The 25,842-nt window shown below is 32.2% G+C and overlaps 1 long non-coding RNA gene across 1 annotated transcript; it reads left to right on the top strand.

Moving 5' to 3' along the window:
- The first annotated feature begins 7,040 nt into the window (after positions 1 to 7,040).
- Positions 7,041 to 25,619, top strand: LOC123669233. Its single transcript, XR_006745714.1, has 2 exons — positions 7,041 to 7,207; positions 25,576 to 25,619. It is a non-coding gene; the product is annotated as an uncharacterized LOC123669233 (long non-coding RNA).
- Positions 25,620 to 25,842: the final 223 nt, after the last annotated feature.

Consider the following 25,842-nt stretch of genomic DNA (forward strand, 5'->3'; position numbering starts at 1 on the left):
TCAAAGGTTTTTTAGGGCAAGTAAATACTTTAAACTATTAAGAAATGAAAAAGTATCTAAATAAAATGTAGATAAAAATTCACATTTGCACCATCAGACGACATATATATATATATATATATATATATATATATATATATATCACTAGCTGACTCCGCGGACGTTCTTTTGCTGTATGTGTTATTAACTCTCTTAATCCCCCCTTATAACTTAGGGGTATGAAAAATGGATTTTGGCCGATTTCAGACCTACCTGATATGCACTCAAAATTTCATAAAAATATGTCCAGCCTTTTCGGAGGGTTATGGTAATTAACACTGTGACATGAGAATTTTATATAAAATTATACTAGATGTCACTCCGCACGTTTGATATATAATAGCAGCAGGGAGATCAAACGGCCGGGGGTCGGGGCTGTTGGCTGAGAAACCGGCGGACGATCCTGCGGCTCAGTCGAGTTATATTGCCTTCTGCATCCTGGCTGCGAGTAAACCCTGACGGATCTCTGAGTCGCCTCAGATGGTGAGCGGGGCTAACCGGGATCAAAACGTTGGCTGATATTACAATAAAGATGATTTCGGTTAAGCTCACATCCCACATGTCGACAATCTTATGTATTTTTTGTTAGTTTAATATAGAAAAATACGGCCATTTTTTTTTTTTTGAAGAAGAAAATTGTCTGAAATTTTTGAGCAAATTCTACATGAAATTTATTTATTTTTAGTATGAAAATATTTACGATGAAACATTGTCAAGACTTCTAGTAAAAGAAAAAAGGCATAAATCTCAAGATAAGTGAAACCCAAGAAACGTCTTATTAAGTCTTTTATCATATCGGAATAGATATCTTTAATTTCCTTAAAGATTATTAATTTAATTGGGCCCTTTTACCATAATAATAAGCCAAATGTAGTTAAAATTATAAATAATAAGCATTGTTAATAGCCTTAGTTTAGATATAAAGTACTAAAACATTAATCTTTATAACAAAATAAATGTCACAACTCTATTATAATATTTTCTAAAGGCTCATTACGTTATTATACTCGTAGTATACTTTTACAATTTAATAAATGAAAATAAATAATATCGCATTTAAAATGGTGTAATTGAAAATATTGTAACAGGAAGTCAGTAAAATTATAAAATTACAAACAAAATAGACTAGGTACTCTGGGGATAGAAACACTAAGAAAATTACACTAATAAGGCAATTAAGACGCCTATTAGTGCATCCAACGGATACTAGAAATAAAATACCGTATATACTTATATATATATTTTTACACCGGTAATTACTGTTAAGTCCTCGTGCTTGGGTAATGCGTGGTTTGACTGATTCCATATATCTATTGTTCTACTTGTCGTTTAAAATTTTAAGAGCTAGCATACTAAATTACATTGGGTATTAAATTATGCGGTTTATTTTATCTGATTCCAAAAAGGTTTTTGTTCAAGGGAAGATAGAAGAATTTTAATATTTTTAGTAATAAAATGGAAATAGAATGTAGCGGGAATGTAGGAAGAATGTAGAGGTAGTCAAAATTACAAAAAACTATTCTAAGGGTTTAATTAAAATGATAACTAAAAAATCCTTAACGGCTTTCCTTTATAAGTATTATTAAAATAAATATTTCTCTTATAGCATGTGTGTAAAAAAGAATAATGTCGATTTCGGCACATACGTCTGTGTTTGCTTAGCTTAAGAATTATTGTAATGTATTGGTTTTCATTTTCTGTCTGAACATACCGCAAAAATATACTTTGTATTTTGTACGTTGACACGATGTTTATTCCACAATTTTCTTAAACAAAATATCTATGACCATACAGAACAGGTTATATCTTGATAATGCTGGTGGCGTGATATATTTTATCGAATGTTGTGTCTTATATGAACGGAACGCATTATCGATAAACTGCAAAAACTGTAAAGAAGGCAATAAATATATATTTATGCTAACTCTGCTAGGCATCTGTCGCAGCTGCACGCGCACGCGCCTCTTCTAACTGGATATTAACGGACGCTTAGACATACAAGATGTGTCTTGTAGTTCCACTTGTTTTGAGTTCAACATGAAGTTCGATTGGACTGTAATTTTTTTTATTTTTTTTATGTGTATGCTAACTAATAACTTTTTACTGGGTGTACCAATTTTGATGATTCTTTTTGAAATCGAAAACTTGTTTGTGCTTATCGTGCGATCTCATTGAAATTTAATCTAAATCTGATATTTACTATTTAAGTTATTAGTAATAATGAGTATTTGGTTGAATAGGTATTCGACTACCTAAATTGTATTGTCGATGAAAAATAGAAGTCGGATTTTCATCGTTTGCGAGCAAACAATTATTTAGATTTCAATTTCAAACTACGGCTTTACTTTTATCAGTCATAACTTGACCTTTTATAGCCCATAAATTTCAGTAATAAACACAAAATTCGGGAAACGTAATAGTAGGTTTTGTATTTTTTTTAAAACAAACAACTCGCTAGCTTAAGTTGATATAGATATGATGATATCCTATTAACGTGCTTTAAATGTTTATCTCATTGCCTTCTAGATACTGCACGTGACATCGTTCACTTAGATATATATATTTTTAAATTATCAGTTATTATACCGTTTAGAGGGATAGTATTTTAAAACAGCAGAAGTATTTTTTCGTCAATTTGATTTTTCTTACTAAAAACACAATTTTAATTTCATCATTATCATCATTACAGCCTATACAGTCCACTGCTGGACATAGACCTCCACAAGTTTACGCCAAAAGTAACGTGAACTCATGTGTTTTACCCATAGTCACCACACTGGGCAGGCGGGTTGGTGACCGCAGGGCTGGTTTTGTCGCACCGAAGACGCTGCTGCCCGTCTTCGGCCTGTGTATTTCAAAGCCAGCAGTTGGATGGTTATCCCGCCACCGGTCGGCTTTTTAAGTTCCAAGGTGGTATCGGAACTGTGTTATCCGTTAGTCGCCTCTTACGACAACTACGGGAAGAGAGGGGGTGGCTATATTCTTTAGTACCGTAGGAACACAGTACGTAATTTTAATTTAGTTTAACCTTACATACAACCTTATTCTCTATAAGCCTTATTTCTCTCACAAGAGATTTAAAGAAGCAGACGCATAAATATAAAGAGAAACGAAAAAATATACCTATGTAAAACTTATTATTTTTAGCACCAAGAACTATATTTCTAGCCTCTAATATACTGTTGTTAAATTATTTCCTTTGTATTTGTTGTTACAATATATAAAACGAACTGGACAAAGATACATTTTATTATAATAGGTACATAGGTATACTCGTAATAGACAGTGGTAAAAATTAAATATCAAAAGACACTACAAAAAAATATTGGTAAAAATCATCTAATGTTTCCGTCTTTTGTTAATATTTCCGTCTTTTGTTAAACTTTTGTCTTTATAGATACGATTGTATTATTGATAGTTATGTACGATGATACAGCGTCATCAAATTGTTCATCTTGCATTCATTCTTGCATTCACTTCGAGAGCATTTATCAGTAATTATTCCTAGCGTCATGAATAGAACATAATAAACATATGTGCATTAGACATTGAACTGCAGATCACAGTACTCTTTTTGTAATGTTTAAAATAGTTCAGTAAATTGAATAATAAAAAACTTCAATGCACTTCCAACCGACTAAAAAAAGTAAGAAGATTCTTCATTCGATGCTTGATGTTGGTCTGAAAAATAGTTTTTGAGTTATCCCAAATAAAGCGTGTTTGAAGTCAGTTTTTTTTGTCGGTTTGTTTGAGAATAAACACACATTTTTTTTGTGGTAGGGCCACACAGGATTGGCACATTGGGATATATTCTCCTCGAAATCTGGAGCAGCCTGACTGGGGAAGTACCGCGACTTTCATCACCATATCACAGAGTAATAACACTTTTCTCAAGTTGTGTTGCGTTTCTGTTATGAGTGAGGCAGCCAGAGGTCCTGGGGAGGGTAAGGAATTAGGGTTGGCAACGCGTTTGCGATGCTTTTGTTGTTCCAGGCGTCTGTAGGCTATGGTAAACGCTTCCTAAACTTATTTTTACTTCCGCTAACTAAACTAAACTTCTGAGACTTACTAACTGTATGAAATTATGTATTGGAAATAAAAATAGCGTTACTTCTGTGTTGTATTTGCCCACACATGATCTCTACGGTGCTTAAAATAAGAATGTTAATTTGCTAAATTACTTATAAAGTACTATTACAATCTATAATAATAAGCATTTTTTGTTTTAGAATATACAATTGTAAAATAAGTGCTCCTCTACTGCGTTAAAGGAAAAGATAAGTAGTTTGATAAGTTTTAATGGTTTTGTGGTTTCGCTGGTCTCGATCTATTTGGGAAATATTATAAGAGTTACAAAAATTCGCAGTTTTAAAAAAAACAAGAAAAAATATAAGTGTAGCGAGTTCCCATTTAATGAAATGAAAAAAAAATGGTATAAGGAACAAGGAACCTGAACCTGAAAATGTAAGCGAAATTACAAATATCTTCATATACTCTTACCATTCCTTGTTGACTCTACTAATAAAATAATAATTGTGTTTGCAGGCAAACGAAAAAAACCGACTCCAATTAAATCGACAAGTATACAACGTAAGTAGATGAAAAAATAGTCATTATCAAAGATTACTCCAAAAATTGTTATCAGATCCCGTTGAAATTTAAATGTGACCACATGATAAACATCGGCTTTCGATTAAATCAAAAATCATTAAAATCGGTACACCCAGCAAAAAGTAATGCAGATATGTTAATAAACAATGAAGTTATCCCAGAACATACATAAAAATGTATATACACGGTCGAATTGAGTAATCTCCTCCTTTTTTGAAGTTCGTTAAATAATGATAATACAAAATTATTTTTAAACACTCATAAGTAATCATAATGGAGCATATTCTGCTATTCATGACTATATTATGAATATTAAGATTCATCGTTCTGATTTGTTTTAAACCTACATTACTTCATAACGATGTAGCTTTCTAAAATTTGTTCATGTAGACTGGAGTTTATCATCGTATCTTTGAGTTTATCAATTATAAAAAGTAAGCTTTTGTTAGATATTGATAATTTAAGATATTGAAAACCGACAAAGTAATTTAACAGTTTAGAAGTTATTTTTAATTTAGAAGTATTTTAAGATAACTTCAAATATACGCTTGACACGCAACGTGAAAAAGGAAAGTGAAAGAAGGAAGAAATCCTTTATTAGGGGTCCGGAAACACACCATCACAAAAACAGACACATCATATATTCAGGAAATTACTATTAATAACAGCTTAAATAGATTAATATAAAAAAAGTTTTCTATCACCGTTTACTTATTATCAAGAGGTCTAAGGATATCACAGAGGCTAGATTCGTTTTTTGCGCGATCCCGTCGGATATGGTGTCTCATCCGGTGTAGCATCACATTTCTGACGCTGATGACTTGAAGTTGAAAAAAATATAGGATATTCATAGATAATTTAGGGTTATAGACCCGAATGTATATATAAAATCTTCTTTGACACAAGATTTACTTGTACAGATGATATAATGTATTGAAGCATATACCAGCAATTTATGTCTACGCGACCTGTGCAGTAAAACAGCGTGATATGCTATGATCAAGTATATAAATAATAATTATTATAATGATAATAGTATACTTTTTATTGTACACAACAACAACCAAAAAATAAAATATTACAAATAAGATCAATGTACAAAGGCTTATCGCTAGAAGCGCAATTTCTTCCAGACAACCTATGGGCATATAGGACACGGTATAGTGAAAGCGATAGGGAAGTATAAAATTTTATGTCACAAAGTTTTTATATTGGTCATTAATTTAAACTGCAGTTATCAACAACAAACAACAAACGTTTTGTAAACGTTTAGATATGTAAATATAAATTCTAAAAGAATAAAATGCATGCACTGTACACGGATTCGTTTTAAAATAAAAGTCGTAAATCTAATGATATCGTCGCGATAACTAAACGTACAACGAAGTGCAATGCAAATAGAATTTTATGATATAATCCGTAAAGAATCGATGGAAATTTCAGTTTCAGTGTTGTTTGTTATCGGCGCCGCGAAGCGCTATCGCAGGCGCACCGCTCCACGCCACACGTAGAGTTTATCGCGATACACTGCTATGATACATACATATAGTACACTTGCAATCGCTAACATACGTATAATTGCGTATTGATATTATTAAATATAGTCTTCTTTTTCCGAAACACGATTTATGCTTATTCCTTACGCTTAAAAAAAAACTAGTAGAGTCGTCACGGACTTCAATGTTTATCGCTTAGTCCAAGTATATTAAAATACATGCAATATCATATTTTTATATTGTAAAAAATGATGAAAAAATTACATAAAACCTATTAACATTATCATATCAGTTCTCTCGGATAATAATCTCACTTCAAATAACAGGGCGTAGCGAGTCTAATCAAAGGAAATCAAAATAAACAAATATCCATAAAAAATTGTTAATCGATTCGGTAACAGATCGGATGCGCAATCCGAATACAATTGTTTGTTTACGAGTGATTCGATGACAATTAGTTGAGCAATCATTATTATTTTCCAGTTCAGTATACTCAGCAGTTGACAAATGATTTCTGTGTCAACAATCTCTTTGTGTTTTTGTGTAACGCTTGCCTAATTTGCATTTTCGACAAATCGGTTGTCATCGCTTTCGATAATTCTGTAAATTATTTATTCCACTAAGAAAACAATTGAGTAGTCAGCGACTGTTACATTAGCGGGCGGTCGTAAATCACCGGTCGCTCAGTTTCGGCGCGTGAGTCAGGTGTTGTATAATCGGAAAGAGTCCCCGGCCCAACAGCCCCTCGACCCTTCGACGTGAATCCGAACGGTGGCGGCGCGAACATTCGTGGCACGTCCTTTGTTGACCGTTTTGTTTTGGAGTGCCATCCGGTTCCTGATGGTAGGGGGGAGGGGACAGGTGAACGCAGGTATCGTGTGCGATGGCAGTCAGTCCACCTCACCGCGTCGGGCTGCGCGCGCGCCTCGCTCGAACATAAATACAATAAAATATGGAAATGGCGAGTCAGTCCGTGACAGGTGCGCGGCCGCGGCGTTCGTGCACGTGTACTGTTAGTGAGTGCGCTAGCGCTGCCGCTTTCTCTGCAACCCTTGGCACCGGTAAGTTTTTCACACCATTTCCGTGAAAATTTTACTAATATTTCGAAACGAACCGGCGCGTTTTGTTCATTTCTGTTCCGCTGGCGTCGGTTAGTACGCATCTGCCGTTCCCTTTCGGTGCAGCTGCTGTCCGCTGAATAGGTAGGTGTAATATATTTTTTATTCCATTACGATGTGACTTTTAGTTGAATGAATTTGCCCTTCGATTACGTCTTAGGGTTCTAATACAATTAGCAGAGTTACCGGTCTCGATCGTACGGCGGGATCGTTTCGCGTCTTGCTGTTACTTGGATAAATATTGGTTGGTTCGATAATGTCCGCCAGTGCGTGCGTGTACCTACTGTTATCGATTCCACACATGCGTCACTTCGATAGTTATCTTTGGCGGATCTGGGTCATTGTTCTTTTGTATTTGATGTGCTGCACTCTGATAATAAGTCTTCTAATAATTTTTCATTTTGATATTGATTCCATTTGATATGAAAATATATTTTTTGGTTGTTACCATGTTGTAAAATCGACGTTATTAAGTATAAAAACCACCTTATTCTCGGCTCCGTCACGAGTTTCAATGACAATCGTTATTATGAAGCTAAATTGGCAAAAAATTGAGATCGTGACAAAAAAACGTCCATTGCTTCTTGCAGTAACAACGAGTTGTACGCTCGCTCATATAATTCTTGTTAGAGTCTGCAGTCTTGTAACTGAGTTATTGCAGTCATTATTTTTATGTTACGATATATATGTACATAAGTTAGTTATATAAATGTAAAACTTTTAACGTTGATTCATAAGATTAGAAATGAAATCATAAAATGATAAATAAGTCTTGTTCATCATCATTAGTACTTCTTTTAACAATATCAGTTACTTCATATATGCTGTATGTTAAGCATATATAAGGTATATATTTTATCAATAAGATAATTACAAGATTCTCGTACGATTATGAACGTTAATGATTCATTTAAAACCATAAAATGTTAACTATTTTCATCTCATAACAAAGTATAAGTTAATGACAAAGTATTATTGCGTACCTGACTTTGTATGATGTTGTCGAGGATGAAATGTATGAAGACGTTACGTACAAGCCATAGACTTGTATGTAACATTTATGACGCAAGTTATTTTCCATATTTATACGAATTATTATTGTCTAATTTAGTACTTTTAAAAGGACACTGACGTTATGAAACGATAGACTACGTAAAGGTAGAGTTTGATTTTGGTTGAATTTGTTGATTTTTAGTTTGGTTTCAACTCCAAGTAAGTTGAATAATTAATAAATGATATTACTTCATAAAATTCTTAATTCAGTTTGTCTAAGATGTACTTGTACATTATTTTAAAAGACAAATAAGTATGATTATTATAAACATATTTTTTGCTTATTTTATTGAACAAATAAAAGAATTATTATAAGTACATATTTTATATTATAGTCTTATATTTTTTTTCGTATATAAAATTTGATTTCCATACAAATTTACACTAGCTCGGTAGAAAGTGTTTATTCCATATATCACGTGGTCTGTAGATGTAAGTTCTTACAAATGAATTTATAATTTAAGTTTTCAAACGTAGAATACACCGCTCAAAATGAAGAAATGAAGGTTCTATACTTTTATTAACTCTCAATAAGCCATTAGACTTACCATTGAGACTAAATATAATCTTTATATGAAAAAGTATTTTAAATTTAATTCGTTTCTATTAAAATTCATATAAAATGTATCTCAATTTTTCTGTTGTCACTTTTTAGAATAGTAATGTGAAACACAATTCTAGGAAGTCGTTACGTAAGAGTTCGATATTCTACTGAAAAATATGGGAAACAGGAAAGTGCATAAAGAATAAAAAACAATGAAACTAGCTACTTGAAAGACTAGCTAAGAATAAAGCCAAATATACAATTATTTCTAAAACAGCTTGTCTCGTGAACAAGATAACGTAAAATAAAAATAAAAAACATGGTATTTACCCCCGTATCCCGTTTTAAATAATTTCAGTAATAAAAATAACCAGGTTGATTTAAAATCTTATATACAATTATTTGTTTTAACACACATAATTTTTGTATCGGACAATTTTATTTTATCGACGTTGTATTTTACGACGTTGTACATTTAAAGATACTTTATTTATTAAACAAAATTTTTAAAGTTAAAAAGTAACACAAATATTTAATATTACTTATAAAGTAAGGGTTTATATTGTATTAATATGATTAAAAATATAAATACTTTGATTAAACAAATTTAAATTGAAGCTAGATTATATCCGCGATTCGTCTGACGAGAATTTCGCTGTTAAAATTCCTTTAAAAATGGTTTCAATATTATATCAAGTACCTTCTCTGTATATTTAGGAATGCCAACTCTTAAATATATGGAGAATGCAGGAATCGGTATTCCTAAATATATAGAGAAGGTAGATGAATATGGAAGGTTGGTAGTAGCAGTTATTTGGATCAACATCCAATCATGACTATATATAACTGATTTAAAACGTAAAGCAAGCACTTCATTGTCGTAAACAAATGACAGAAGCACGTCGTAATCTCAGAAACACCAGCGGTGTAATGATCCTCTACGTTGGCCACCCGATATAGTAATATAGAGCATACCTTTCCATATGCTTAATACTTTATGGATCACTGCCATCTGGGTTCATTATTATTCTCTTTATTTTCTTGATATTATTCAATTGGACGTTGAAAATATGTGATTACTGCTGATGCAACATATGAGCAAATATTTGATTGATAGAGTCTGCATTGGTATTGATAATTATAATTCTTCTAATTATTATCAATATGCTGACTATTACTATCGTTTGATTCTAATTTCATTTACATTGTTAAAAACCCTTTTATAAAGGCTACGAGAATGTTTTAGTATAAAGTTGTTTAATTTTTTATTGTTTTATTAAAAGAAATCTAAATTTATATACAGCTGAATTCCAGTAAAGATTTTTCCTATTTATTGTTATTTTTTATTTTAATTCTTCAAAACTAGAATGATTGTAGAATTTAATATATAATGTGATAAGATGAGGATAATACATAAAACTATGTATAAAGCGCTCAGCGGAAGTGTGACTCAATCTACAAAAATATTAATACAAAGATAAAATTACGAAATGGAATTAAATTTAAACACCAATTCATTTTTTTTGTCTTAGAAACCGAGTAGAAGTTACTTTATATTTGACATTTAATTAAAGATTTTTTTTTTAATTATTAACTAAGTTAATGGTTTTAGGTAATTTCGAGAAAAACCGCATGATTTTATTGATGTAGGTAAATCGAATAATTTGAAATGAAACAATTCGAAACGATATCATTGACGTTTAAGGCATTATATGAAGCATATATAATATAAGCACGACGAGGAAAGGAGAAAATATAAATGATAAACACGAGAGATCGTTACTCGTGAAACAAGACAAATTAATTTCATTTAGACATTCTCATCTTCTATTAATTTTATACTCAAAGTAACGGCTAATGCAGCCGTTATAATGCACCAAAGATGCGTTTATATAAAAAATATATAATATTGTTTAAGAGCTAAAGAGGTCCTAGATAGACATTTAATAGAGATATTTATTCAACGTTTATAGTCATGACTAAGTTTACTTTTATTATAAGCCGTAAAACTATTTTTCACATTATATAAATTTTCTCTATACATGGATTTTTAAGTCCAAAAAGAGTTATTCAAAAATAAGGTAGAGTCAATTTTATGATATTTATTGATAAGGTGTATGTATGATTTTATGGTTTATATCAGTTTAAAATACTATATTTTAAATTTATTTAGTTAAAGAAACCACTTATAGACCCACTACACGCAATTACTGCTAACTGGCTCAAGTATAATAATCACATTTTTTGAAATTTTTATTTTATTCTATATTAACAAGCTTACTTCTGATAGGATGTTAAGATTTCTTTTATTATAATGTCATTTAGTTTTTATGTGTCCGCCGCGACTCACGCTTGGCTGGTCATTCGGAACAATGCGGGTGTTTTTAACGTTAAAATAAACTTTCGTATCTTAGTTTTATAGGGTTTTAAAGTTTCCGAAACTATTAGGTTGCGAAGACGGTGTAATAAAGAACAGTCTTGATATTTTAATTGTAAATGAAGAAATTAAATCGTTATAAGCTGTTGTTTGAAGTATACTGAATGCGTTTTGAATATATAAGTGTTATTTATTTCAGAGTTTCGTTAATTATTCCCAGTAATATTAATTATTTCTGTTTTAATTATTTTTTCGTTTGAATTTAGAAGTACTAGGATTACATAAAGTATGTATAAAACTTAGCTGCGTGGGTTAAAATGGTTTTATTTCAACATGCCGAAACACATTTTGATCGGCAACTGATAATGACTGTACCTACTTGATATGACATGTCCAACAAGTATATTTGTTTTATTTAGACATTTTCTTATAATTTACGCTGACATTGCAAGAGATGAATGTCTGTTGAACCTTTGAACTCGAATGACCAAAACCAAGGCCGTTGGCTTCGCGTGCCGCTACCTCATTTACATTATTTAAAATAATAGCAAAAAGCATTTCGTTATAATATTTTCCAGAAAATAACTTTAAAAATTTATATAAACATTTTCTTTTCTCATGTAGAAGTGCATCTCTAAAAAAGAAAGAAAAACGTTTACGATAATTAAAGAAAGCAATAAAACGTAGAATATTAAACTTTTTTGCCTTCAGCAACTGGCTGTTAGATTGCATCTGCGAAACAGATAATAAAAAGAATTCAAAAACAGAACAGTTGAGCAGCCATTGCGTTTAATAGAGACCGCCAATCGACAGCACGTCGTATTGCGGCATCCGAGACGAGATTTCTAATCGACGTGCGTCACGCGCCGCGTCCTCCGCCCGGAACGAATCGGCCGGAGATAAGCATCGACATCGGCTATGGACATTGGACAACGCTGGTTCTTCAGGGCTGTTAACTTTAAAAGTGTGTATTTATAGCCTGTAGCGATGGAAGCACTTAATCGTCCTTATTAAACATTAAATATATTGTTGATTTTTGATTGCACCAGTTTTATTTTGCAATTTTATTGCGACTTACTTGTAGTTTTTCATAGCAAATTTATGATAACCGTCTTTGTGGTTTAGAGTTGTCTTATTGTTATAAATATAAAAAGTTTTAAATTATCGAAATCACAACCCTAAGGTAAACTAATATAAGAATTTAAAAAAAAAACTAACATCTTCCGCGACAAATGGAACCGTAAGCGATGACTTGACGATCTTCAACATTATTCTCAGCCCGCCGGGAGCGCTACGGAAAACTCGATTATTGTACTTAGCCTAAACACAATAATTTGAAACCGGGAAGATCATTGATAGAAATTTAATTTAAAAGACTAACAAATGAAATACCAACAAATTAAATGTGGTAAAATCGTATGTGAAAATGTACGAGTATGTTGAAAATTTGGAAATCAATTCAAAGTTTGTTCAATGTGTAGGAGAAATCAAGAATACTAACTAGTATGATAATTAATATAAATTCTGCGCCTACTTTTAATTACTAGAATAAAAAACGCTTGTCTTTCATATCTTACAACAGATCAAGTATCATCGAGATATCACTGTCGCATCATACCAATTATAGCACTAAAAGTAATAAAAACAGAATTCAAAGAAATCAGTCACGAGACTATTAATTGTTGATCCAAAGCATTCCGTAGCAATTAATGTGTGATATAAATCGATCTCCGCTGATTTTTCGGTTTCGGTTTTCTAATTTCTAACACGTCTTATTTCGTGTGTTCGCGTTACTTCTAAAATATGACGAATCTAGATCGTTCTCTAAAGTCGGAGCATGAAATTGTGTGCACGAGGCGTATCGGCAATTTGCGTCAGTTTTTTTATCACAGTCACGACAGGCCGGATTCTTCGTGGCACGGCCAATCGCGAGCTAGAGACGGTGTAATTGGGAGAAACTACGGCCACCACAAATGCTTGAGATTTAACGTCGCGCCCATTTCACGTAGACCCCTGAAAAGACATCTCTCTCGGCGGACTCAGACGCGGCTTTAACGATTAGGACGGGTTCAGGAGGTCTCACTTAAATTGATGCTCCATAATGACACGCTCGTCGGTCCAGCAATACGAGGTATAACTGTTTCGGCCCTTTTGTCCGGTGATGATTGTTGAGCGATGGGTTATCATTTCCTCGCTGGGTATTGTGAGCCACTTTTGCAGATAACAATGCAAGTTTTTGTAAGCGGACTGTTTTACTAAAGCACGTTGTTGGCCGCAGCTGGTACAGTAATAGCAAATTAAAGTATGGCTTTTGTTTAATTTTTAACGCGATAATTCTGAGTATAATCATGGTATCGGTACTTTAGTTGTTCGTTTAAACTGATTTCGACGTTAACAAAATTAAATTACCACGCTCGTTCCTCGGGTAATTGTTAAGGATTTATATGTGAGTACAATCAGTGTTGTACAACAGGCTTTCTAATCACGAGAACAATAAAATGGCGGCGATGTACGCTATATAGGTGCTGGAACAACGGATCGTATCGAGCCGGAACGCCTACGGAGGTACGGGCTCTAACCAGAGCATTTGCCTCTAATGTTCTGTAGTCGACAATGAAACACATTATTTACCACATCTTAAATTATAGTGGTGTGTATGTTAAAGACTTGTTTGCGATTCAAATTAGCTGCATCATTATAGATTTTAAACGAAGACACAAAACGTTTTCTTATTTAGTGAACTTTTGAAGTTATACTGTTTTTGGCGCGTTAGGGAAAAGTGATGAGAGAAAAATTTTAAGATGCGCGCGCAAACCGTCACGAAAAACCGATACTATAAAGTTAGCTAGTCAACGAAGAATAAGTCAGCAACGTGAAGTTATAGCTGGCCAATGAAATATAACTTGCGTACATAGAGGCACACTTTTTTAAAGAAAGAACTGTATAAATGTGATATGCATTTAGAAACAATCGTAAGTAATTTTACAGATTTGATACTATTTGTAATTATATTGGTATTGAAGTAAAAAAAAAAACATCTAGCTTATTTTTAAAGAATATATTTCAATAATTCGGATGAACAATACGGTAAAACAACGTAGTGCTTCTACTGGCAAAGATACGAATAGTAGGTATAGTAGTTACTAGCGACCTGTCCCGGCTTCGCACGGTTGCAAAAACTATCAGTGTTCTTTTACTATATTATGCATGTATTACCTTCCTCTGGAATCACTCTATTTACGACTTTATTTATCGAATCAAAATCCGGTGCGAAGTTTTAAAGATCTAAGCATACAGACAGCGAGAAGCGAGTTTGTTTTATACTATGTAATGATATTACATTTCTTGAAATTGAATTTATATCCTGCAATAATATTTAGTAATACACAATAGGCTCCTTGTATTATTTAATTTTGTTTGGTAATTATCTAATTACTAATATATAAATTAAAAAAAATAATAATATGCCTATCAGTTAGAAGTCCTAAATTGAAATGATAACATTTTCAGCTAATAGCGCTGCACGTATTTATGACACAATTATATCAGAACTTGTGCAGCGATGTCAGCTGAAAATTTAATAATAAGAATTTTATTAAACATTGGAAATATTTGTCGTACTATATGTTCAGAATAGATTGATCAAAGGTATTACCGAAAGCCGATATATGAATTAGGATATACGTTAAGTCTATTACTATACTATATTTGTTCAAATTAATGAGAAACTAGATATCGACTGCCTTATCTATATTATCTTATCATATCAACGAATTAGTATAAATTCTGATTTCAACACGTATGAGAGACCCAAATTTATTGAACGAATACAAATATTTGATTTTAAATCTATGGTACATATTTTAATATAAATTAAATATTTGCAACAGAATCTATTTACAATATTATTTTTTTTAATGCTGAAATTGTCTTTAACGTTATTTGAAACTATATTATATAGCCTTAATTTGGCAAAAAAAAAAAATTAATAATTATAAACCAAGTTTTGGCCTACAGCTAGGGGTCGGTAACCCAAAATGTCAATAACGGACAAGTGATGAAGTTCAGTACAAATGACATTGCGCTGAAATCTATATAAAATATGTGAAGAAAAAACTTTGTAACCCTTTTTACGAAAATTGCGTGGACGGAGAGGTATGATGCACACTTATAGTTTATACTTAGAGAAGAAGTACAGAATGCTACACACACTATCATGTATTTGATACACACACCCATACACACATACACACACACACACACACAAATACTCTTTCTTCTTATTATATATTATTTCTCACGAATCTCTCTTCTCATAAATACTCTTTTGTTTATTGTCAAAGTTTATGGTTAAATTATATAGGCGAATTTCGACCACTAGGCGACCACTAGTTTTATTAAGTGTTTTAAAAACCTTACGATTAAATAAATTTCGAGTATTATTGTTAACAAAGGCTTACGATATTTTTGTACGTTGATTAAGGAAAATAACCGCGAACCCACCGCGCCGGTTCCGCTAATGACAAGAGGTTGGTATCATCTGATAGCGCAGGACATTTAGTTATTAGTCTCAGAGCCTATTAGATATAAAGGCAGTAGTAGTATTTATAACAGTCTTTCTAAAAACAATTAGTAAGAGGATTATCTTTACTTTGGTTCCACCATTTCGCCCGGTACATCAAATTATCAAAATAACTATATAAAAATTTTATCTTAGCTAAACAAATCTAAAGAAATTTAAATATAAGTGGACGATTGATCGTTTTATAGGTAAAAAAAAATTCTTAAATCAAAACCTCTCTAACATACTAATTTCTAACTCATCTAAAAGATATTTAGCAAAATTGTTAGAGTAGCTTAAGATGCTGTATGTTTATATGTGTTAAGTATAACAATTGCTAGTTTTATGATCTAAGATTGACAATGAACTAACGCTTGAAGACCTCTTGGTGATAATAGACGTTAATTAGGGTGTGTTTATAGTATTTTAACTGAAGTAGGTCGCAGTAGTAATTATCCTGCTCAAAATCTGAAGCCACTCGACTGCGGAAGTACCTTGACCTGGCAGAAAATCACAGCTAAATAATACTACTTTCAAGCAGTGTTTTGTCTTTGTGGTGTATCAGAGCTTCTGGGGAGATTAGGGATAGAGTCAGCAACGCGCTTGCGATGCCTCTGGTGTTTCAAGCGTCTATAAGCTACGGTAATCGCTTACCATCAGGTGAGCCATACGCTTGTTTGCCGACCTAGTTGTAAAAAAAAAAAATCGCTATATATTTAAATGTTCCTTGATAAAATTCTTCAGAATTATGAAATTATGTATTCGTACAAATTCTCTAATTAATAAGTACAAGGTTGCAAACATTTGTTTAAACATTTTTAGTTTTTACTGGTAATTGAAGTAATATTCTAATTACTTAATTAGCATTTTATAGTATACTTTGCTCCCGGTTTCATTGGCTGGCAACATCGAATAATACACTGTCGTATCTTATAAACTTTAAAGTTAGAGTACCTAAGAGTATTTCCTTACTAGTAGAACTATTGTATGACAAAAATAATGTGGTTATAGCAAAACGGCCAAGTCACATATGTCGACTAAGGTGTAAAATTTGTATGAAGTTAGAGTTCGTAGAGTTAGAATTTGGCTCCGTGAGAGTTGAAAAAGCTTTGACAGCGATATAGTCACCACTTAGCAATGTTTTTGCAGGATTTTTTTTTGGTGGGATTTGCTCTTTTGTAAAAGATATGATTTAAATAAATATCTTATGACGTACACACATGGTCGTCAATTAAAGGTGAGCTTAAAGTAACTTAATGTTTGTGTTATAGGTATCAGCCGAAATTATTCTTTTTTGATAATATACATAGAAATAATGCATATAAAAATATAAATATTACACCCAGATTCAAACTGATTATTGTTCGACTAATCGATTTTCCCCACAAACATTAATTTAACTCTATCTAACAAAAGTAATGACATTAATATAATCCCCATTGAGATCGTTTATAGTACAAAAAATATTGTCATAAAATATTTTAACAAAACATGTATTGAATTATAAATTAAGTTAAAATAACGCGACAAAAGGCTTTTACTTGTCATATTTATCATACACCCTACATAATACATTCATTCTCGTTCAGTCATTTCATTTGTCATTCACCGACGATGGCCATAAGAGGAGGCTTTTTCAACCTTTAGTGCCGATGGTGGTTATTACGATATTATCGCAGCACGTTTTACAGAAGTGGTCGCTAATGTTTGTATCGAAGTGTATTATTTAGAGAAATGGACGGCGAGACTTTTGAGAACCCTGGAGATAGCGGCTCAACGAGTTTTCGATTGGAAGGTAATGGAACTAAGGTTATAAGCTTTATGATATTGGTTTATTTTCAATTGAAAAAATAATGAAAGTTTTTAAAATTTAAACGCACTTAATGAGATGCACTGTTTTTATCAGTTAAAAATATTACAGTTAAGACTTTTTCATTTATTAACCTTGTGCGTCGTTGATGACTGCGGTTACACGAACACATTTTAACTGTACGTTAAGGCTCTATTGCCGCATAATGTATAACGTGGGAGCGGATTGACAATTACCTGTCGAATTTGGCTATTCGCATCTCACTCTATAACTTAGCGAGCAGGTGAGACAAGGCACCATGTCTAAATTATGAACTGCGGCACAAAATAATTTCGTTCGAATTCAGGTGCGTTTTTCAATACAATGAATCAGCGTTACTCGACCAAGTATCGTTTGTAGGATAGATAGTTAGAAGTTGAACGTAATGTTGTATATTCACATTGGTCGTGTTGCGGTTAGCCTTGACTACGGGCGGACGGAAACGCGCGGCTCTCACGCTGTTATACAATACTTCATGACCAAACAGGTTTCGTTTTACCTAATGCACATTAAAAGTTTATAGGGAAGTGGCCTCTTCTTCGTTATGGTGCATCCTAGATGGTTATAATATTTTATAGGGCTAGGCTGATTACTTTTTGTTACAATCATTTAAGACTAAAAAAATTCATACTTATTGTATTAAACTTATGTGGTATATTTAAAATTAAAAAAATATCAATTTTAATATAATATAATTAACCTTGGTACCTGCATTATCAACATGATAACCTTCCTATATATTTATTTACCTATATAAAAAAATAATTATTTGAAAACATATTTTATAAATAATATCGACAAACGTGCAAACATTACTTAAGCGTTTAACATTACTATTCAACCTTACCACCTATTTAAGGTTAGTCAACATAATTAATATATACATACTGATTGAGTGATAATTTTTTTTTCACAAGTTACCTACGGAAGTCTTAATGAAGAAGTAGACGATTTTCATATTTATCTTCCTTTAATACTAAAATGTGGAATTTATTTCGAGTTGTCCTTGAAGTGGTTGGTTGAGTCGGAGAAGTTATCACGAACATTTGATAAAAATCGTTAACTTAATGTAGGTAAACGATTTTGTGTTAATAGTTTCCATAGTAAGCTGTTAATAAAATAGTAATTGATCCGTGTAGAGATATGTCATTGGAAATATTTAAGGGCCATTATTTGCGTAATCTTTTAGTGTTAGAATAAGGAAACGTGTCATAGCATCTAGTTATTGTTCTCGTCATCATCATCACCATCATCGTTTCAGCCTATCGCAGTCCACTGCTGGACATAGGCCTCCACAAGATCACGCCAAAAACGGCGTTTACTCATGTGTGTTGCTCATAGTCACCACGCTGGGCAGGCGAGTTGGTACCGCAGGGCTGGCTTTGTCGCACCGAAAACGCTGCTGCCGTTTTCGGCCTGTGTATTTCAAAGCCAGCAGTTGGATGGTTATCCCACCATCAGTTGGTTTTTTAAGTTCCAAGGTGGTAGTGGAACTTGCTATCCCTTAGTCGTCTCTTACGACACCCACGGGAAGAGAGGGGGTGGCTATATTCTTTAATGCCGTAGCCACACAGCACGTATTGTTGTCGTTTTGTTTGATATTATTAGGTAGAAGAGCAAATAATCCACGAATTGTAGTGTATATCTGAAAAAGTAAAAATTTTAAGTACATTATGATTATACACTTTTCTTTTGGGTAATTTACTTAGAAAATTAATTTTTGTTTGTGATTTATTCTTCGTACCTGTCATAAAAAAAGTTGAATTATTCGAAATATATTTTTGTATTTTTAAAATATATCTTTTCGATTTATAAAATAATGTTAATTATTGATTTAACAGTTTGAATATTACATTGATTTAAACCAATTTAACGTTTACCAAAAATATACTTAGGTGTATTATAAAGGTAGTAAGTAAGGTAGACAATTTGCAACATGATGACAAACAATTTTTGAAATCAGTTCATTAGTTTTAAAATTTATCATTGAACAAACATACGAACTTCATTTACATTATTTAAACAAAGTGAGAAATTCTAATGGTTATGGAGCAAATGTTCATTTATATATAGATGTACGAAAGTATGCAATAGCTATATATTAGCATAATCCATATAAGTCACTTAATATCCCTCGGGGATTTCTATTATTGTATTTGAAAGTAAATTGAATATTGAATGCATTGATCTAGACAGTAGAGTGTGAGCTTAAATCTAAGAAACAAATGCTAAACGCAGAATATTGTTTCAAGGTAGATATTTAAAGCAATTTTTTTATTAAAGGCGAGGAATAGAATTTATGTGGAGTTTATAATTAGAACTATTTACTTTAATGATTGTTTTATAATTAGAACATAAACACATTTAAAAAAGAACAGATATATTTGTAAAATATAGATGCTACAAAAATAAGGAATATTTTATTTAGGTAATAGCTTTTTTTTAAAGGATACTTTCTAATGAAATGTGGCTATCTGTAATTCTGATCTACGGTTGTGAGTCCTTTGTCTGCAATTTGACTGGAGGCGCTCTTATCATTCCAGTCAATAGTGAATAGTACACGTGTGTACACGGTAATCGGAATCATTCAATTTTAATTAACAGCATTCTTAAATATAATTGAATAATTGATTACACATGTTACAAGTTACGTATTGGATTTTTATTAACGTAATTTATTTTAGATATTGTTATCAAGTGTTGTTATTATAATTCAAAGTTTTTACTTAGGATTTGGAAACTTGGTGTGTTGTTGAATAAAACTAGTATTATATAAATTTTAAACGTGCAAATTTTCTCTACTATACGGATTGTTGTGATTCTGACATGTTCTATTAATATTGTTTTTTTATAACCATTTTCTAAATTATTTATGTATATTAGAAACAATGCCGTAAAATAGTAAACTCTTATTAAAACGAAACTTTTATAAGCGATTCGCGTATCTCTCTACATGAAGTTAACAGTACATATAGCACGGTACTCGGAACACGGTCGCATACATAGGTAAATTACATAGTGGTATATCGGAACGGACATCAATTTTGATGGAATCATGCACAGTCATACTATCCATTCCATTACCGTTACACCAATGACAGTTCATCCATTGGATTAGATAGAAAATAGATATTTACTAACACGCCATCCGTACATCCAAGGCATTATATAAAACGGAAAGTTATTCACACAAATGATAGCTATTTTTTAAATCGTAAATTGGAAATCTGATTGATTCCACACGAGTTCTTATTGGATTCACCAGTTTATATCAAAACAGCAAGGTATCGTCTTGATTTTCAGGTTTAATGAATTAATGAGAAAAGCGCTATAAAAGGTACCTAGGAAATAATGATTTGTTGTTGATCGGGATTGACTATAAGGGAAATGCATAAAGGTAACAGAAGACTATCTGCAGTATACGGAAAGATAAGAAACTTCTAGGCTTTATAGAGTCAGAGAGATAATATAATTTTAGATATCATTTACAAGAATTATAATACTGTTATTGTAAATAACAGTATAATGTACGTAGTAAATACGCGTAATATACAAACAAAATTTAGTCGTACCAGAAGTGTCATAATATAAATATTCATTTATCATTTATTTAATCATTATAGCAAAGTCAATGATTCGATAGTGATAGGCTCGTAGGTGATCTAAAAATAAAACAAATCATACATTACCTTAGAGACCAGCGGCATGAGTCAACTACTCGTATATGACCAAGATTAAATTTGGGGACATTCCAGAATAGACGCATTTTCGTCGCAATCACGAACGTAATTATACCTGACAATGCTAGAATCATTTCTGTGCCGGTCACAAAATATTTCCACGCAATTAAATATTCATTACCGTTCGAAAGGCGACCATTTTATGTCATTGAGGGCACGGTTTTGGGCAATGCAACGTGTTAGGCTCCGGGCTAAGAAGCGATTTGTAGGTGCGGACATAACGTTAGTATTGTGTTACAAACGGAGCGGCAGAAATATTAAAGAATTGATCTTTCCCACGTTTTGACCGATCGAATTTCTATGACGCAAACTCGATGCTAATTGACGCTCAAGAATATATGTTCTCTGTTCGTCTTCGCTCATAATTACCTTAATAGACAGCGTATAATCATAATCAAACAGAGTTACAAGCGGATTGAAATTGTAGTTTTTATTGAGGCATTGTGCGCGGGAGCGGCGGTGGTGATTACTAATCAACTTTTGTGTATTGGCTGACAGTACTCGTAATGTGATACAATAGATGCCTAATTGTTTCTCAAATGGCCTGTGTGAAATTAGGCTTCGTGGGATCCACGGGTTGATGTCCGTGCTTTTTAAGTATGTACAATGGATTAAATGTTGTATCGTGTAATTAGATCCAGTATAAACTAGACTCATTAAACGTAATTTAATAAGTGTATGTCTGAATAAAGCATTAACCGATTAATCAACTAAATGTAAGTCTATTGTATGCATTAAAGCAAATTTAAGCATAATGCGATATCGTAGAAACATCAAAGAGCTCTAGATACAAGAGTATGAGTTCTTGCAGGTTCTACCAGAGGGTAATGAACTGAGTCCCCACCACACCCCTAATTATTCTCCCCGGAGACTACCGCGCGTTAACCGCTTCTGCGGTTTGGTAAATATCTGAGAAAAACGACCATATTAGATTATATAAAACAATTTTGTTACAAACAAAGCTGAATAAATGGCATTTACTATATTTAGTTGGTATTTTCTAAATGTTAACAACCGCACTGGTGTAGTGGTGCAAGTAGTCGCCTAAAACATCAACAGTTTTCGGGTTCGAATCTCGCTCGGAATGGATATTTGTATTTGTATAAATTGTTATATGTATTTGGATGTTTGTCCTAGTGGGCTACCCCACCGTGCCTCGGATAGCATATTAAGCTGTCGGTTCCGGTTGTTATCATAAATACCTGATAGCGATAGTTACTCATAGTAGGGAATGTATCCGCCAACCCGCAGTGGAGCAACGTAGTGGATTAAGCTCCAATTCTTCTCCTACGTAGAGAAAAAGGCCTATGCCCACAGTAGGATGATACAGGCTGAATGCATCTAAATGTTTTGTCACATATCTTGCTTATTAATCACAGTTTTTAAACAGTAAAAATACTATAAATGTAACGCATCTAGTATAATATAATTCTTAGAAAAAAAATAATGATATTAAATTATCGAGAGTGAATTTAATTTAAAAAAATATTTCTTCTTTTTGAATTCACGATTCAGCGCTGTGATAGAGTACCATGCAAAGCGCGGCAAAGCAATGCAGACCTAATTTATATCAAGCAATCCTCATTGGGGGAATGCCTCCGTTCCCATCCCATGGTTCCTGGGCCCGTGGGAAACATTCTATCCCCGCCCGCCATTCATTTTCGAGAAAAAACATTCTTAAGTTCAACGTAAAGGTCACACGACTTCTACATTTCTTAATAAAAAATTATAAACAGAAGGAGACATATAAACATAACGAACTAGAAACAAACTTCACCCATCTGCTTAATGGATGAAAATTATTCTATATTTATTGTAGTATATTAGAAAAATAATCTCGGAAGGGTTGACAAAAAATTCCTGGCCATATTTAATTCAAATTAAAAAAAATATTATATATTTTATTTAAAAAAGGAACAATGAGTTTTTAAGAATAAATTTAACACCTATTGACAGCATGAAGCCTGCAGAAAATTCAAACGTTGGGTTGTCTATGATTTTCTTGGCATAACTACTGGATGGCAGGTACAAACAGATATATTAATATATATTGTTCTAGGTATTTTCACCCACATGTTTAATAAATAAATCTTATATCAAATCGAGCGCTGTTTCATTGCAAATAGAATGACATAGTAAAAAGTCTGGTTTAAATGGCGTTTGTCGAATATAATATGACTAGGTTGGTTAGAAATTTTCCAGCTAACCCTTTGGCAACTTATCTCTAACATACTGAAGAAGACAATTATTTAATTTTTATCCATTAGTTCTTAGTTCGGATCTTAGACTAAAAGTTACTACCTACTAACTTCGGCTTGCGGTTATACTCGATCCCGATTAAATTTCTGGATGAAATGTAGCCTATATGCTATTCTGGATCTCCAGCGTTCTACGCTTGCAGTTTCATTATAATAAGATCAATAGTTTTTGCGTGAAGTGTAACGAACGTTCATCCACCCATCCACGCAAATGAAAAAAAGTATAACATTAGGAGATAAAAACAGTTAACAGATGATCGTTTAAATCCAACAAAATGAATAAGAAGATTAATGAATTTAGTTCAAATTTTCTCGACGTATTTTTCATTAACGAAATAATATAAAGCAGGTCAACGGAGATTTTAATTTAATCTCTCATAAAGAAGTCAATATGAATCAATTATTTAATCTCGTACGAGACGAGTGGAAAGTGTGGTATATTGAAATAAAATTGACTGATATATCAAAAATTAATAATTAAGCTTCAATAACGGTAAATAATAATCATGGTGAACTTTGAAAGCGATCGATATCTATATAAGTAAAAATTACGAGTAGTCGCCGAGATATAATAAAGTATATACACGCCTAACTTATGAAAGATTGGAACAAATTAAATAGTTTTTTGTTCGTTATTCTTAAGACAGGGTTAGTTATAAGGTATTTCCGAGCGAAAAAAGGCGTTTAGTGACATTCTTCAAGACTGTTCTTTAAAAATATCAATACCCTACAAAGATAGCATTAGGTGCAGTATGTGACTCTATACAACAAATTGCATTACAGTAACTTTTTTTAAATTTGGTATCATAGCAACCACCACCGCTCTCATTACCTCAGAATAATAGCTTCGGTGCGAAGGATTTACGACTATCTCGATGCGAAAACGCTGCGTGTATTAAAATTTATTTGTTGAATGATACATCAAATTGATTTCAGGTCTTGTTTGTCTTTTTGACTTAAAATTTTGACTACTTTGCCAGTTCCAAAAGTTTCACACTAACCACTTTTCGTGTCTTCTCCATTCTACATGATATTGGCAAATGAATCGTACTTCACCGGTATTACTGAAAATCATTAATCCAATTAATCATTTGGACAACTATGGACAACATTCCTACCATTTTATAATGACGTAAATCTGTTTTTTTTTTTGTTACCCACAGCTCTACTTTGATTGTATCCACATATATGATTGCTATTTCTATGAAATTTTCTTGTAGGGACTATTTAATGCAACACAGTAGTATATTTATGCATTGATAAGTCAATTATGAAATAGTTTTTAAGCATCTGAGTTATCTTTAAATAACCAACATATTTAATAGATATATATATATCAAAGATAAAACGGTGCACAAAGAGGTGTTAAATCTTAATCCTGTTTTAACAAAACGAAACAACGAACTCAATACCGTATGCATCAAGTTATCCGAAGCGCTGTACAGAACAATAGCTCTAGCTAAGATGGCCGCACAATGGACTGACTTAGATGTACAATGGTCTAGAGCAGATAGGTACCAATACTGGTTCACGACAGAACTCTAATGGACCGATAAATTATAATTTCGTATTAGAACCACAAAATATTGTTGAAACTGGTCTGATAACATCATTTATTGGGTAATTGTCTTTGTTGTAAGCTCTAAGGCGTGTTTAGTTTTAAGGGTGAAGACACACGTAAATACTAAATAAATAATAACTTAAATGGCAGCAGCAGTTTCAGTAGTAGTGATTGTGCTTTAAAACTTCCTGGGGAAGTAATAGTTTTAATATTACATATTATTTATTTATTGTTACATGTTTGTCTGAGTTTTTCTTTTTGTAGACCACGTAGATTATTTTTGTTTTCGTCTCTGTTACTTAATGATATCATTGAATATTATTTTTTATCTGTAAAATAATGTTAATATTTTATTTTTCTTTTTACAGATGTTCTTATGGAAGAATAAATATATGGGCAATATATTGAAAAACAAAAAATTGTAAGTATACGTCTTTATATATTTCTTTGTACAAAACAAATACATTGTTAAATTATTTTTATGTTAACCTTCATTTACATTATTGTATTTTTTCTATATACTAACTGTATATTTTATATATCTATAATATGAAGTTATGTTTAACCGTCACTGTTTAGGAACTGCACTGTATACAATTTGATTTAATTTATAATAAATAATAAGTATAATGAAT

Source organism: Melitaea cinxia, chromosome 3 (assembly GCF_905220565.1).
Source record: "Melitaea cinxia chromosome 3, ilMelCinx1.1, whole genome shotgun sequence".
NCBI classification, from domain to species: Eukaryota; Metazoa; Arthropoda; class Insecta; order Lepidoptera; family Nymphalidae; genus Melitaea; species Melitaea cinxia.